A 16,631-nucleotide genomic window follows, 5' to 3' on the forward strand; every position below is an offset into this window, starting at 1 on the left:
GTGTATCTTGCCTCGTTACAGCCCCCTGGGTCGGTCTTGTAAGTGACCAATCGTCCTAAATGCTAGTACGAATGGTATGAATCTAAGAAAATTTGCATTCACAGGAAAATGTTTGTAAAACACAACAAAGATGTTGATAAATAATTATATAATTTCTAAACTAGATTACTACAACTCGAATACATATTCAAATTACCACACAATATAGATTATATTTTACAAAATAAAAGTCCTAGGAACTCATTATGACAGAATCAGTCTGTAATTAGTCTCACTCCACTGGTTGCCAATATAAAAGATAATCATGTATAGTGTGTACCCTCTCACTTATAAAAGCATGAGATCAGTGAAACCCAAATATTTAAAAGATAGAATTTATTTTAACTTTTGACAAACCTCAAAGTGTATAAAGTGATAAACTTGAAATGTATGAACCACGGCCCAATAAATAATGAAAGATAGAATGTTTGAGAATAGTCCCTCATGCCTCCAGCTGACTTGAAAGACACAATGGAAATTGGACAATATCAAAAGACTAAAAAAAAAATTACAAGAAATGTCATGACTTGGAACTAGAAATTGTGAAAGATGAATATAAACAAACAAAATAGTATTACTGAGACCAATACAACAATAACAAGTTGATACAGCCCGCCTGAAAGGTTTATACCCTAGAAAAGTGGCAACTAAATCCAAAAAGAAAACAGTATTCTCCTGTGTATGAAAAATATATGACAGTTTCTTTCTTTAGTATGACATACGCTTTACTTAACTTCACTGTCAACTGTTTATTGCCGCCATATTGTGGTACCCATAACCGGTGTCAAGGAAAGGTAAATAATGGTTACATATCGTATTTTGGAACAACTTAAATTGCTTGTATTATATATTTTACATAATCTTATATGCTGAGTGGAGGGTAGAATGGCCAGCAAACAAGGTATACGTAAAAGCTAGATTTCCCATTTTTATACTTCAATGTCATTCGTGGGTGTCAAGAGTACAGTTACGACTACAGTACATAGTGTATCATACAGTGTACTTTTAATAAGACGTGAAAATATATTTTGGACATCCAGAAATTGACTTTCTAGTGAAAATGTAGCCTTGCCAAGTCATCCGTTGAACTAGTCATTCTCAGTCAAAATTATAGTAATTGAAGCAAGAAATACTCTGAACGTTTCTTCAATGAAAACATGTTTCAAACTTATCCTTCAGTCACACAATGACTATGTTTACGTGATTATAACTGTCTCTTGTTGTCTAGAATTGAGTAAGTTCATTTTGCGCATGCACACAATTAGTTTCTTTGTACATAATTTGTAGGAATTTTTCACTCCACACCCTAAAAGCATGCATGTAAACAACGCTTTCGATCTGTGTAGCTGTTGTAGGCTCGGGAACAAAATTAAAAATATATATATACATATCCCTTAATTTTATGCTGCACATGAAAGACAATTTCATTAGAAACAAATGCTTTTTAGATTTTTGAAATAGCTTCAAAAATAAGGGAGGTACGATTTTTTTTTTTTTTTTAATCCCGAATTTTTGGCTAGTGAAAAAGTGAAAAAGGTGGTAATTTTTTAAAGATTTTGGTAAAGAAATACACAAACTCTAAACCATTGGTCCAGTTTTATTAAAATTTGGAATACTCATGTATAGTGTTGCCTTTCATATGCAACAACAATTTAAGGATTAAAAAAAGAATTGAAAATTTTGTGCCCGTACCTAAAATATGCCTTTTCATGGCAACTATTAAGTTGTACAGTCCAAAACCCTGGCCCAATTGACATACAACTTGGCATGTGAAGGTTTTATGGGTCAACAAATCATCTGAGTATCAGTATGTCAAAACAATGCAGGACCTTCCTTTTATACTATTCTTACTAACACTTATCATGTTGCCATGACAACTATTCTAGTGTCAGTTTAGAGATAATCATCCATAAAATCCAAACGCCTGGCCCAATTGACATACAACTTGGCATGTGAAGGTTTTATGGGTCAACAAATCATCGGAACAATGCAGGACCTTCTTCTTATACTATTCTTACTAACACCTATCATGTTGCCATGGCATACGCTCAGTGATGAATTATGCGAGTCCTGCATGGGCTCCTAATCTCAGTGAGACACACCACAACACCCTTCAAATCATACAAAATAAAGCCCTAAAAACAATTACAGGCTGCACAAATACAACACCTACAGACCATTTACACCATGAAACAAAATCCTCAAAGTCAAGGACCGCCTCAACATGAGAGGCACACAAACACTTGCCGCAGCCACCACAAACACATCACACCCGCTACACTACATAGCAGAACACCCACACACACCAAGAAACATTAAAACAACACCCAAAGACCTTTATCACGCACAGATACTCTCCTCTCTTCCTCCACAACCACCAAATACCAGCCTCCGGAAACATATTCATAATCATATCACTCACCGCTCCATTAACACACTTGAAAGACAACACACTGCTGCATGCCAGACCCCCTGATATCCACCCTTCTGAATCCTCTCTCCCACGAAAGGACAGAGTCCACCTGGCCAGACTGCGGTGCGGCCACCACCCAGCACTTCTAAGCTACCAGTAGAGGCTGGATGACCGCATTGTGAACAGTTGCCCAGGATGTAACACTTCACCCCATACCATACAACACATAATGGAAGACTGCATTATACACAATCATGCACGCAAACAACACAACATACACTCTATAAAGGATTTGTGGGAAAACCCAGTTTCGGCTGTGGCAGTCCTTGGGGAGACGGGACTGCTCGGACAGACAGTCTAGGGAACGACAACAACTATTGTCAATTAACCCTTTGACTACCCAATGCGCATTTCTGCGAAAATTAAAACAGTCTCATGACAGCCGTAACTCGCAAAAATGCACCGCAAGCCAAAAAACATTTTAAACATTGCGCCATGCTCCCAACACATTATAGAAACGAGAGATCAAGTTTACAACCGGTAGGTGCTGCCATCTCTTACCAGGTGGACAAACTAATAGCCCTTATCTACGCGGCAATATCAGCTGATGGAATGTAAACATATGCGAGCGAATGGACTTTAATCGGCATTTAAACCTGCATAAAAGGCCGAATATATGATTCATAGGTAAATTTTGTCTTTCATATGTTGAGTAGTTGTTTTACAATCACTAAGAAATAGGAAATATAATTATTTTTTCCACAAACAAGCACCTGGCTTACGCCAGGGGTGCTTGGCCTTCGGCAAGACCCGCTGCGCAGATCGCTCGCTTCGCTTTCGTGTTACACGGGCAGTTCTAATCTTTAATTTTTGGTCTCTGTCATAATAAAAGTATAGATCAATACGAATTATCATTTCTCCGTTTCGGCGCCCCTGGAAACGGGCAGAGGCATTGTGTCCAACTTGCAACCTTGACCACGATTGGGGTACTTTCTTTTAAATGTCTTGAACCTATGCTCTAAATAGTACAACTGGTATTGCCTGTGTCCTCTTCCACCATTACCACAAAAATTGTTGTAGCCTGCGTAATAGTGCTTCTTGAAATTTTCTACAACTTCGGAAGAAATATGAACACCAAGAACTTCGAGATCTTCGAGACCTTCCAGAACTTCAAGACCTTCCAGAACTTCGGCACTTTCGAGAACTTCGGCACCTTCGAGAACTTCGGCACCCTCAAGAACTTCAACACCTTCGAGAACTTCGGCGCTTTCGTGAACTTCGGCGCCTTCGCGAACTTTGGCACCTTCGAGAACTTCGGCGCTTTCGAGAACTTCGAGAACCTCGACACCTTCGAGAACTTCGACACCATGGCTTAACGATGATCGTTCTTTACTCAACGATGATCATCCACGGCTCAACGATGATCGTCCATTGCAAAACGATGATCGTTCAGGGCTCAACAATGATCGTCCATGACTCAACGATGAGCGTCCATGGCCTAACGATGATCGTCCACGGCTCAAGGTTGAGTTGTCGAAATCGAAATTAGTCGATCGATCGAAACGAGAAAAAAGTCTGACAGACACAGAACTGCTTTTATTTATAAGACAACAAAAATTTACGATGAAATGACTTTATTGATTCCTTGATGGAGAAATCCTTGCAAGTTTGATATAACGTTGGAAATTTAGCGGCATGTTCTTGTTTTAAAAACACAACTTGCTTTTTGTTTTTCGACAGGTGTTGTTTTGTTATATTTTTTGTTTCTGTAACCCATTTCCAAAAATGGCGGTTTCTTCGTTTCATTACTGCTGAAGTTTCAGGCATCTTTCACAGGTTGAATGTACACGTGCCCTTGATATCACGTCGGGCCCTGCCAAAAAAATCGAATAGACCTTTACTCTCGGACAGGGGTCAGCGTGTCCACATTCTGCCGGGTTCTGATGGATTGGGAAAACCGATCGGGTCACAGATTTTTAGTAATAGAGATAATAGCGTATGGTAATTCTCTTCAGTAGCAGCTGCAGACGACTGAAAAAAATTGTGATCGATCATATATATATTCTCAGTAAACGTTTTAGCCTCAAAATATTCTAGTTACAATACTTCCAGTGATAGAAAATTATGATAGGCTAGCTGTGATATGGTAAAATGTGTGAATAATCATTTTATTGATAGAAAATTTAGGTACCCTAAGAAATAAATTTTTACGTAATTTTTTTTTTTTTCTTCAGGACCAACTTGTGTCTCTATATCACTGTTCCTATAACATATGGTCATTATCTACCTTACTGAGTATTACTGGCATACAAAAGAATGACTTTTGGATTAAAAAAAAAAAAATCAAAATTCCCCAAAATTTTCATTTTTCAGAAAAAAAATATTAATAATAAATATATGAATTATCTCAGAAAGCTGATATTGATATATTTGGATTGGGAATGGTGTCCACAACATCAGAATATTATGCAAAAGAAGGAAATAGACACTTCATATATTATGGGTAAAATGCAATTTTTCGGAAACGTAAATCCTCCCAGCATCGGGCAGCCAAAGGGAAGAGATAATCATAAAATCCAAACACCTGGCCCAGTTGACATACAACTTGGCATGTGAAGGTTTTATGGGTCAACAAATCATCTGAGCATGTCAAAAACAATGCAGGACCTTCCTTTTATACTATTCTTATTAACACCTATCATGTTGCCATGGCAACTATTGTCAATTTAGAGATAATCATCCATAAAATCCAACCCCCTGGCCCAATTGACATACAACTTGGCACATGAAGGTTTTGTGTGTCAACAAATCACCTGAGCATGTCAAAAACAATGCAGGACCTTCCTTTTTTACTATTCTTACTAACACGTATCATGTTGCCATGGCAACTATTGTCAATTGGGAGATAATCATCCATAAAATCCAAACCCCAGGCCCAATTGACATGCAGCTTGGCTTATGAAGGTTTTATGGATCAACAAATCATCTGAGCATGTCAAAAATAATGCAGGACCTTCCTTTTATACTATCCTTACTAACACCTATCATGTTGCCATGGCAATTATTCTCAATTTAGAGATAATCATCCATAAAATCCAAATCCCTGGCCCGATTGACATGCAACTTGACATGTGAAGATTTTATGGGTCAACAAATCACCTGAGCATGTCAAAAACAATGCAGGACCTTCCTTTTATACTATTCTTACTAACACCTATCATGTTGCCATGGCAACTATTGTCAATTTAGAGATAATCATCCATAAAATCCAAACCCCTGGCCCAATTGACATGCAACTTGGCATATGAAGGTTTTATGGGTCAACAAATCATCTGAGCATGTCAAAAACAATGCAGGACCTTCCTTTTATACTATTCTTACTAACACCTATCATGTTGCCATGGCAACTATTGTTTATTTAGAGATATTTTTAAAATCCAAACCCCAGGCCCAATTGACATGCAACTTGACATGTGAAGGTTTTATAGGTCAACAAATCACCTGAGCATGTCAAAAACAATGTAAGACCTTCCTTTTATGCTATTCTTACTAACACCTCTCATGTTGCCATGGCAGCTATTGTCAATTTAGTGATAATCATCTGTAAAATCCAGGCCCAATTGACATGCAACTTGGCATGTGAAGATTTTATGGGTCAACAAATCACCTGAGCATGTCAGAAAGAACATAGGACCTTCCTTTTATACTATTCTTACTAACACTTATCATGTAACTTGTTCCATTAATGTAATGTATGCACAATATATATGCAGCGAAAATAACTCTTACTTTCACAATAAAACATGCAGATATAGGTGCCTTAACCCTTACCCTTAGATTACCTCTCGGTACACTAACCAGTCAGTACTGCAACTATCCTAAGACCTAACTTAAATTTACGTTGAAATCGGTGAATTATTTTTTACACCAATTTACTTAAATAGAAAAAATTATAGTCTTTTTACTTTCAAAGGAGTTATTTTGTTTAATCATGTTATCTGTAATCTTGACAATCTGAATAAACAGCCTTATTTCAACAGCTCATAACTGTTATCATCTTGAAACCAAGAGGAAAAATTAAGTCTAGCCTCTAGACCTTTACTAGTCTTGAGACTTATCATGGACATGGTCCATGACATGGAATATTGACCATATTATTAATATCTACTTCATATACTTGCTACCATAGCCATAGCCAGCTGTGTAATAGGTATAGCATAGCTGTCTCATTACCAACGGTGTTAGAATTTTTCATTTTAGAGAGAAAATTGGCTAAAAAATACAAATATTTAATCAAAATATTCATATATAAGGGCCTTATTTTTAATTTTTTACTCAAAAAACTAATTTGCAATGGCTAATACCCAAATTTATGTTTAAATCGGTTATTATTTATTTATGTATTTTTTAATTATTTATTTTATTTATTTATTTTTTATTTTATTTTATTTTTTTATTGAGAAATGGGCATACACTTGCAGAACAAGACAGTTTGATAATTTTGCACATGTGCTGAATGCTACAAGCATTCAAATTGACACGTACTCATTTGAATGGGTCGCAAAAAGATGGCAGTGTAAACATTACATCCACAATGGTGGCGACGACCTCAGACTCGTGCGTACCTACCTACATGCATCACATTTAGGCTCAGCTGTACAAATTTCCAATGATCTTAAATTGCTCATTTCTGAGAGAAAAAAGTCTAAAAAACATGATTATAACATTAAAATATTTATATATAGCCTAGATGCCTTTAGATTTTTACTCGGAAAACTAATTTGCCAAGGATAACCAAATTTGCGTTTAAGTTGGTGAAAATCAGTTTGCTGTTGAAGAATTGGGCATACACTTGCAGAACAACAAGACAATTTGAATACCATGCACACCAGGGCTGTGGAGTCGGAGTCGGATTTCTAAGAGTACTAGGAGTCGGAGTTGGAATTTTTTATCCGACTCCGACTCCTTAAGTCCAATAATTTTTTTTTTTTTTTTTTTTTTAACATGGTTTCCCTGTTTGGTTTTACCAGTTGCACAATTTAGCAGTTTTTGTATGGTTTTGCTTTTATTTTTGGAGGCAATAGTGAGTGTGTACAGTGTATATGTACACTAAGTGGTCTCTCCAGATGGAAACAAAAAACAATCCATCAATAATAATAATAAAAAAAAAAAAAATACACAATACTGACAAGCTATCGTTGTCAGTCTGGGTAAAAGTGTTTGTGGTCATGTATTTGTAGTTGTTTCCTGTTATGTATTTTTTAATTATTTATTTATTTTTTATTTTTATTTTTATTTTTTTTATTGAGAAATGGGCATACACTTGCAGAACAAAAAGACAATTTAATAAAAAAGAAAAATACACAATACTGACAAGCTATCGTTGTCAGTCTGGGTAAAAGTGTTTGTGGTCATGTATTTGTAGTTGTTTCCTGTAAGGAGAGTGAAACTTTATATATACTGTATATATATATATATATATATATATATATATATATACATATATATACATATATATATATATATATATATATATATATATATACATATATAATATTTTGTACTATACTGCAATGCTTTTACTTCAGCATAAACATCAATTCGTGCTGCTACCATGTGACGGCATTGTGTGCTACTAGTACTAACTAATGTAAACAAACAGCTGCAGATTGTGCCTGAAGCAGTGTCTCCCAGTGAATTTTCTTTTCCTTCGTTTTCGGTAGTTTTATCACATTTTCCTTTAATAGAAATATGCTAGATTATGATGAAGCTACTTCAGAATATGAAAATCATACATTTATCAAAGAAATTTAGTGGTTTGAAATATACGAAATAGAAACAGGCTACTGATCATGGTTACTAGTGAATACAATAGGCCTACAAGTGAAGCAGTGAAAAATAGAAATCAGAGTAAAGAAAATCATGAACTATTTTAATCTAATTCAAAACTGATTATGCTATAAAGACAATTGCAAATTAGGCCTTCCATACCCCTTTCACCAGTCTTCCTGCATCCATTCTTTCCATGTGTCCAAACCATCCTAATAGTCTTTCATCAGCCCTCTCAGCCAACTTCTTTTCCACCCCAGCTCTCCTTCTCACTTCCTTGTTTCTCACTCTTTCCAGCCTTGTAACCCTCACCATACTTCTCAGACATTTCATCTCAAACACATTTAAACTTTTCCTCTCTGCCTCTCTCAAATTCCATGTCTCTGCCCCACACAGCACTGTCGGCACAATCACCCCTTCATACAATCTCCTCTTTGCATTAATTCCCAAATGTCTATTTCTCATTACTTTTTTAAATCCCCCAAGGCATCTGTTTGCTTCTCTCAATCTACAGCTTACCTCTACTCCTCCCTTTGCAGCCACATATGACCCCAAGTACCTAAAACTATCCACTTCAGCCTCTCCCCTTTAAGACTTACTTCCAACTCTCCACCATCCTCTCCTCTTGTACACCTCATCACTTTACTTTTACCCACATTAACCTTCAACTTTCTCCTATCACACACCCTCCCAAACTCAGTCACTAACTCTCCCAATGCCTCCTCTGACCCTGCCACAAGTGCAGTGTCATCAGCAAACAACAACTGACTTACCTCACACTTTTCTCCATTTTCTGCAACCAACTCCAGTTCCCTGCCCATTTCTCTTGCATTTACCTCCCGTACCACCCCATCCATATACACATTGAACAGCCATGGCGACATGACACATCCCTGACGTAGTCCCTCCTTTACCTCAAACCATTCACTCTCTCTATTTCTGATTCTAACACAGGCTCTACTACTATCATAAAAACTCTTGACTGCTCTTAACAGCTTTCCCCCAATACCTGTTTACCCTATCATAAGCCTTTTTACAAATCCATAAAGGCCCAAAAGACATCCTTACCATTTCCTAAAGCTTTCTCACAAATCTGTCTTATCACAAAAATCTGATCCACACAGCCCCTACCTCTCCTAAACCCACACTGCTCCTCACCAATTACTTCCTCTGGTCCTCTCCTAATTCTCTCAGTTATAACCCTCCCATACGCCTTCCCAACTACACTCAACAAACTGATCCCTCTGAAACTACTACATTCACACTTGTTCCCTTTTCCTTTGAAAAGCGGAACTATACATGCACTCCTCCAGTCCTCTGGTACTCTACCCTCCCTTAGACACACGTTAAACAAACTCACTAACCAGTCTACTATTACTTTACCTCCCTTCTTCAGACACTCCGCATGACACCCATCTAACCCAGGTGCCTTACCTGCTCTCATAATTTTAATCGCTACTTCCACCTCATCTTTTCTTATTTTTCCCTCATTTTCCTCACCCATCACTGTCATTTTCTTTACGCCTCCCACTGCTATCACCATTCCCTCCCTATCCTCCTCTACATTCAACAGTTCCCTAAAATATTCTGCCCATCTTCCCCTTATCGCTTCCTCTTCCATTATCATCTTTTCATCTTTGCCTTTTACCTTTTCTTCACTTCTTGAATCAACATCCCTTCCTCTTTTAATCTCTTAATAATAGTAAAAAGAAAATATTTAGGCCAAATCTTGTACATTGTGTAATGTGACCTTGGTAAAGACAAATATTGATATACTGGTATACGGAATAGTCTGTAAAACCCTACTATTGATAGTAGCCTATTGAGTGACTACTGGGCATTAAATATTACCTACAAGATATACAGTTTGCATGATTTGGCTATGTTTCTTTTAGTAGGAATTGGTAAACAATAAGCATTGGATGCAAGAACAATTTAGATTACTTTGCCAAAGTTTCCTACTTTTCTCAGGGATGTAGCCTAGGCCAATTGTAAGGTCCTACCTGTTGTATGATAAATGCTGATTATGAGATAGGCTAACCTAGCGAATCATTAGCAGTTCGTATTATTTTTAAAACTTTGATGAAGAGAGTGTATATACAGTATATATATATATATATATACACACACAGATAAAACCTATTTCTTTTGGTACATGTTGTTTATCGGGTTCTTTAAAAAATAATAAATAGATAAAAATAAAGAAGATAAAAAATAAAACTAATGAATTAATGATTTTTTTTTTTTTTTTTTCATTAAAAAAAAAAAAGATAATCCCAAAATAACCTTATAATCCACATTTACCTTTCTTTTTACCATAAATTGTAGGGTCGAATTTGTTTTTCCTAGACTATAGGCTGCCTCTATTCATAGGGTAGTCTAGGACTCTAACCTATATTTCTCATAGGCTAATCTAACCAACCATTTCATAAGATTATATCAGTTTACCCTACGTATATAAAGTACAAACTACTATTTTTTTTATTTGCAAATTTCAATTTAGTCTATAAGTTCTATAATTATGAATAAAGCCTATTTTTTTAATGTTTACAAATAAGAAATTTGTATCGATTTTAGCTTTAACCTCGTTATAAAGGTAATAATACTGTTAGATTCAAGGAACATATAAAATATTTTGTTATAAGAAATTTTTATAGATTGAATTTTTAACCTAGTTATTAACGTAATAATACGGGTGTATTCAAGGTACAGTACATATATTTTGTTATATTCTTGAAAGCTTTGTCTGAATTTTTACCATTACAGTAATTGGCAAGCCAACAATAGCTGTAAAATACTGTCTATAGATGTGCACTGTGAAATAATTTGTTGCTATTGTGCAAATAGAAAGCAGTAGGTCTCATTATTCCAAGTTTAAAAAATCTAAAAAATTTGATACGTTTTGTGTTGAGAAAATTTAATAACCGTCCAGTATAGAATAGTTTTATAGCTAGTTACAGAGTATGTACCATTTATAGAAGTTTCCAGAATGTAGTTTGTATTAATATTTCATTCTATATCATGGGAGTTATAGCCAGTGGAATGTATTTCTATTTTTAATAAATACTCAATAAATATAATTATTAATTCAAATTCCTGAATAATTTGTCAACTGTCAAGTGATAGAGATGATTTTTATCTTTAAATAATTTAAACCAGCTACTTTACCTTTGTTGACAGTCTAATTAATTAAAATTATGTTAACATCTAGAACTCCATCATGTACACATGTACATGACAATGTAGACAATAGTATATATCCACTACGTATGCACTATGCACGTACGTCTTCATGTATGTAAAAGTCAATGGAAGTGCCCTGAGATAAACTTTGACCAATCTCAGAGGCCAGATAGGAATTACATTAGAGCATATGTCACAGCATTTGATGATGACTGAAAAGGGGAGGAACAACAGCAGATATGAACAGTGTGCACAGGGGAAGGTTGTCTCTCTCTTTCCTGAACTGATTCCTGGTTTTTATGATAACATGGTGAAAATAATTCTGCAGTAAGTAGGTAGGGCATCCTCCATTAACGTTTCCTCATCATGATTTGTCACATTTTTTCCTAATATTGTGATAGAAGGTTTATGAGATTGGACAAATGAAATAACAGATGTTTTTTTTTTTGGGGGGGGGGAGGGGCACAAAGGAAAAAGAAAATATCTAGCTTGAAGTGGCAACTCTGCCATGACAAATTTGAAAGTGCTCATAAGCTGGTAGATGATCATGAGCATAAATAATACCATTATATATTTAATATATACAGGTAAACGTCGACTTACGATGGCCGCGACTTACGATTGTTCGACTTTACGATGACGACGACGACGATATGATAATTTAACCCCTTCCATACGGTGCCGCACACGTAGGCGTCATGAGGAGCAAGTGGATTCGCGACGCTGCCATATCGGCGTCTTGATTATATTTATTGTAGTCGCCCCTGTGTTTTTACATTCTCTCAAATGTGCCCTGAATCCCATTCTCTGTGGTTTTCAAAATTCGCGGGTGAAAGAGAGAACGATCGATATAAGCGGTGACTATATTTTAAGTATTATTACGTCACGTCGTACGGCTGGCATTGGCTGCTGCCCGCGAGATTTAAGTTCCGTACCGAAAACACATATTATAGTGTTTGAATATGGTAAAAAGGATAAAAATAATTAAATAAACTACTGCACATGTTTAATAGGCTATATTCAGTATCTCTGGTGGTTAATATACAGGTAAGCTAGGTACAGTGACCACGGAACAGAGTGATACACAAATTGGGGATCGACTTACGATGAAATCGTCTTACGATGGCTCTATCGAAACCTAATGCCATCGTAAGTCGACGTTTACCTGTATATGTTTATATGAATATACGTGCTTGTGTGCATATAGTGTACATATATAAAGATGGTTGAGTGTATATGTGAGTATATTTATCATACAAGTGAATGTTTCACGTAAAAAATAATATACATGAAAAATATTTATAAAATGCTTGCTGAATAGGTGTGGGAGGCTGGTATATGGATCTGCAGAATAGATTTCCACATAGGGGTCAAGGAGTTAAGAGTCGGGAGTCGGAGGAATCAAAGGAGTCGGAGTCGGACCTTATACCATCCGACTAGCCCTGATGCGCATGTGCTGAATGCTCCAAGCATTCAAACTAAGCCAAACAAATTCCAATGGGCCGCAAAAGATTGCGATGTCAACAGTACATGTGCAATGGTGGCACTGCGCATGGATTCGCGCATACCTAGCTGTTGGTATGACGTATCCTGTAAATCACAGAAAATATAAGCAAGCACATTTAAAATGCTCAGACATGTTTGTTGGTCAGTACGTTATTGTTGTCGGATCAGGTGTGGTTTTTTGAAAGTGTTTGGATTTTCTAGGGTATTGGCTGCTTGTTATTGTGGCAAAGTAGCATGCAGTTGATACTTTAGGGTCAATATGGGGCGCCCCTACGGACCAGAACCACACATCATTTTGTCTATGATAGAGGAAAACTCTGTTCATAGAGAAATGACACCTTTATACTACAACTGTCCCTCCGTTATGCTGTCCCCCAACCCCTTGTTGCTGTCCTGTACCATTTCTCTGAGTATTCATTTTCTGTGGTGGAAAAGAATACTGTCACCAAGTATTTCCACTTGGATTGTGAGAGGCGAGAAGAAAGGGACGGGGATTGGGACTAGGCATCCTTCTCCTTGTAGCCCCACAGGGGACATTCCTAAAAGAAAAAGTAAAGGCATAAGAGGGTCTAGGAGTTTTCCAACCAGCTCCCTAAGGTTTGGGTCTTTTAATGTGTGTGGATGTGGTACAGATGAGAGTAAAAGGGAAGAGATAGGTAGTATGTTTGTGAGAAGAAAGATGGATGTGTTGGCTTTGAGTGAAACTAAGTTGAAAGGGAAGGGTGAGTGTAAGTGGGAGATTATCAGGAGTGAAGATAGGGCGAGGGAGGGAAGGGGTGGCTATTCTAGTAAGTGAAGAGATAGGTAAACGTGTAGTGGAGTGGAAGGAGGTTTCCTTAAGGATAATGTGGATGAAGGTGAAACTGGGAAAGGAGATGTGGGTCTTCGTAAGTGCATATGGGCCTGGCAGTGAGAAGAGTGTAGAAGAAAGGGAGGCCTTTTGGATAGATTTAAATGAGTGCATAGAGGATTTAAGGAGAAATGTCAATGTAATAGTACTGGGAGATCTTAATGCTAGGGTAGGAAATGGTCCAGTTGATGGAGTGGTTGGGAAAGGTGGAGTACCAGGAAAGAATCGTAGTGGAGAGTTGATGGTGGAAGTGTGTCTAGAGAGTTGATGATAGCAAATACAGTGTTTTGGAAGAAAGTCAAGCATAAGTACACATGGGAAAGGGTGGTGGATGGAAGGGTGATAGATAGAGTGTTAATGGATTATGTAGTGGTAAATAGGATTATGATAGGAAGAATTAAGGATGTACATGTGCTAAAGGGAGAGGGTGGGGGAATATCAGATCATTTTTTGGTGGAAGGTAAGTTGAGAGTGGAGGATAGATGGAGAAAGAGGAAAGGGACAAAAAGTAGGAAGGTGCTTAGAGTGAACTCTTTAACCTCTTCACTCCAGGGCACATCACACATCTGGCAGCATTAGCTGCCTGACGTGCGATGTTGCGTCATAATAATCGCATTATAAAAAATAGTCAGTGCTCAATCGTTCGTTCTCTTTCACCTGTGTATTTTGATAACCATAGAAAATTGATCAAGCCAGTTTAGAGAGAATGGAAATTACGTAGGTACGACTACAATAAATACAATCAAGATGCCGACGTCGGCATCATCGAGTACCCACTTGCTCCTCATGCCGCCTACGTAGGCGACACCGTATGGAAGTGGTTAAATGAAAAGGAAAAGGAGAAGGAGTACAAGAAGAAGCTGAAGGAGGAGTGGGAGGGAGTGAAGGATAGAGTAGAGCTAGGTCTGGAGGAGTATTTACCTAGTATTTTGCGGGAAGGGGAGCTATGCTCGTGTTGTCCCGCCATTGTATCTCTCAGTGTCTAGTTTGCTTTTAAACTCGTGAATGGTTTTTGCGCTTACTATTTCATTATCCAGTTTGTTCCAAGTGTCTAAAACTCTATGTGGAAAACTGTTTTTCTTCAGTTCTCTTCTATAGCTATGTTTTCTTAATTTCCTTCTGTGTCCTCTTGTGTTTCTCTTGTCCCAGTTTAGTAGTTCTTCTCTATCAAGTATTTCTGTGCCTTTCATGATTCTGTAGATGGTCAGTAGGTCGCCTCTCTCTCTTCTTTGCTCCAGTGTCGGTAGCTCCAGTTTAGCCAATCTCTCCTCGTATGATAGGTTTGCAAGTGCAGGTGCCATTTTTGTAGTTGCTCTTTGGATTCTTTCTATTTTCTTTATGTTCTTTTTGGTACTGGGGGACCACAATGTTGCCGCATACTCTAGTCTAGGCCTTATCAATGTAACCAATTTTTTTTTTTATCATGTCTTCGTCCAGGTAAGCAAAAGCCACTTTTATTGATCTTAGCAAGTTGTAAGTCTCCCTGACAGTTTTGTTAATCTGTGTATCATAGGACAAGTCGTTTGTGATAATAATTCCCAAGTCTTTTTCGGATCCTACTTTCTTTACTTCCTTGGTTCCAATTGTATATTTTCTTGATATTCTGTTTTTGCTTTTTCCAAACTCCATTATGCTACACTTCTTAGTATTAAAATCCACTTCCCATTTCTGACTCCAGTTCCATACCCTATTCAGATCTTCCTGCAGTGCTTCACAGTCCTTATCAGTTTCTACTTTCCTTAACAGTTTGGCGTCATCAGCAAAGAAGCTCATGTAACAGTTCACGCCCTCGTCCATATCATTCATATAGATAGCAAACATTATTGGAGCCAGTACAGATCCTTGCGGTACTCCACTGATCACCTCTTTCCAATCTGAATATTTTTCTCTGAGTACTACTCTCATCTTTCTTCCAGTCAGGAAGTCCTCCATCCATTTTAGTTGGTTCCCTCGTATTCCTCCTATGTGTTCCAGTTTTTTTAGTAGTTTTCTGTGTGGTACTTAGTCAAATGCTTTTTGCAAGTCTAGGAATGCGCAATCAGCCCATCCGTTTCTTTCTTGCACTATGTCTATTAGTCTTGAGTAGAAGCATATCAAGTTTGTGGTGCATGATCTACCTTGTCTGAACCCGAATTGTCTTGGGTTTAATATGTTGTTATCTTCCAGGTGTTTTACCCATCTATTCTTGATGATTTTCTCACAAATTTTGGCTATAGTGCTTGTTAGTGATACTGGTCTATAGTTGGTGGGTTCTTCCTTGTTTCCTCCTTTATATATTGGTACAATGTTAGCATTTTTCCAGTCCTTAGGTATCTTTCCTTCCTTGAGTGAGCTATTTATTATGATGTGTATTTTGTCCATTAGCTCTTCTTTGCATTCTTTTAGAATCCAATTTGCAATTCCATCCGGGCCATGTGATTTTCTGACGTCCAATTTTGATAGATGTTCTGATATTTCTTTTTGTGATGTAAATTCACTCATGTGGGGAGAATGTATGTTATTATCTACGTCCCAATTTTGTATTTTCTCTCTGGTGAAGACAGATTTAAAGTGGTTCATGATTTTGGCCATCTCTAATTCTTCTGTGTATTCTATATTTCCTTGGTGTAGTTTCACTAGTTCCTGTTTGGTTTTAAGTTTACCATTTACATACCGGTAGAATAGCTTGGGCTGATCTTTGCATTTATCTATAATATCCTTCTCATGGTTCCTTTTCTCCTCTCTTCTCACATTAACATACTCATTTCTATAGTTTATATAAATTTGCCATTTGCTTTGTTTTTTGTCTTTTCTCCACCTTTTCCAAGCTTT

At 37.1% G+C, this 16,631-nt stretch overlaps 1 protein-coding gene across 6 annotated transcripts in view; it reads left to right on the plus strand.

Moving 5' to 3' along the window:
- Window positions 1-680: 680 nt before the first annotated feature.
- The window catches only part of Ars2 (arsenic resistance protein 2), a 314,986-nt gene continuing 299,035 nt past the window's right edge, over window positions 681-16,631 (plus strand). For 4 of the 6 annotated variants that reach the window (XR_012966393.1, XM_076185179.1, XM_076185183.1 and 1 more), the window contains exon 1: window positions 681-833. The gene's annotated coding sequence lies outside the window, so the exon portion shown is untranslated. Of the gene's footprint in view, window positions 834-1,254; window positions 1,274-16,631 lie in introns of those variants that run through there. The other 2 variants (XM_076185184.1, XM_076185181.1) reach the window with 2 other exon arrangements.

This window comes from Oratosquilla oratoria, chromosome 5 (genome assembly GCF_046742065.1).
Source record: "Oratosquilla oratoria isolate Oo_2021 chromosome 5, ASM4674206v1, whole genome shotgun sequence".
Lineage (NCBI taxonomy): Eukaryota > Metazoa > Arthropoda > Malacostraca > Stomatopoda > Squillidae > Oratosquilla > Oratosquilla oratoria.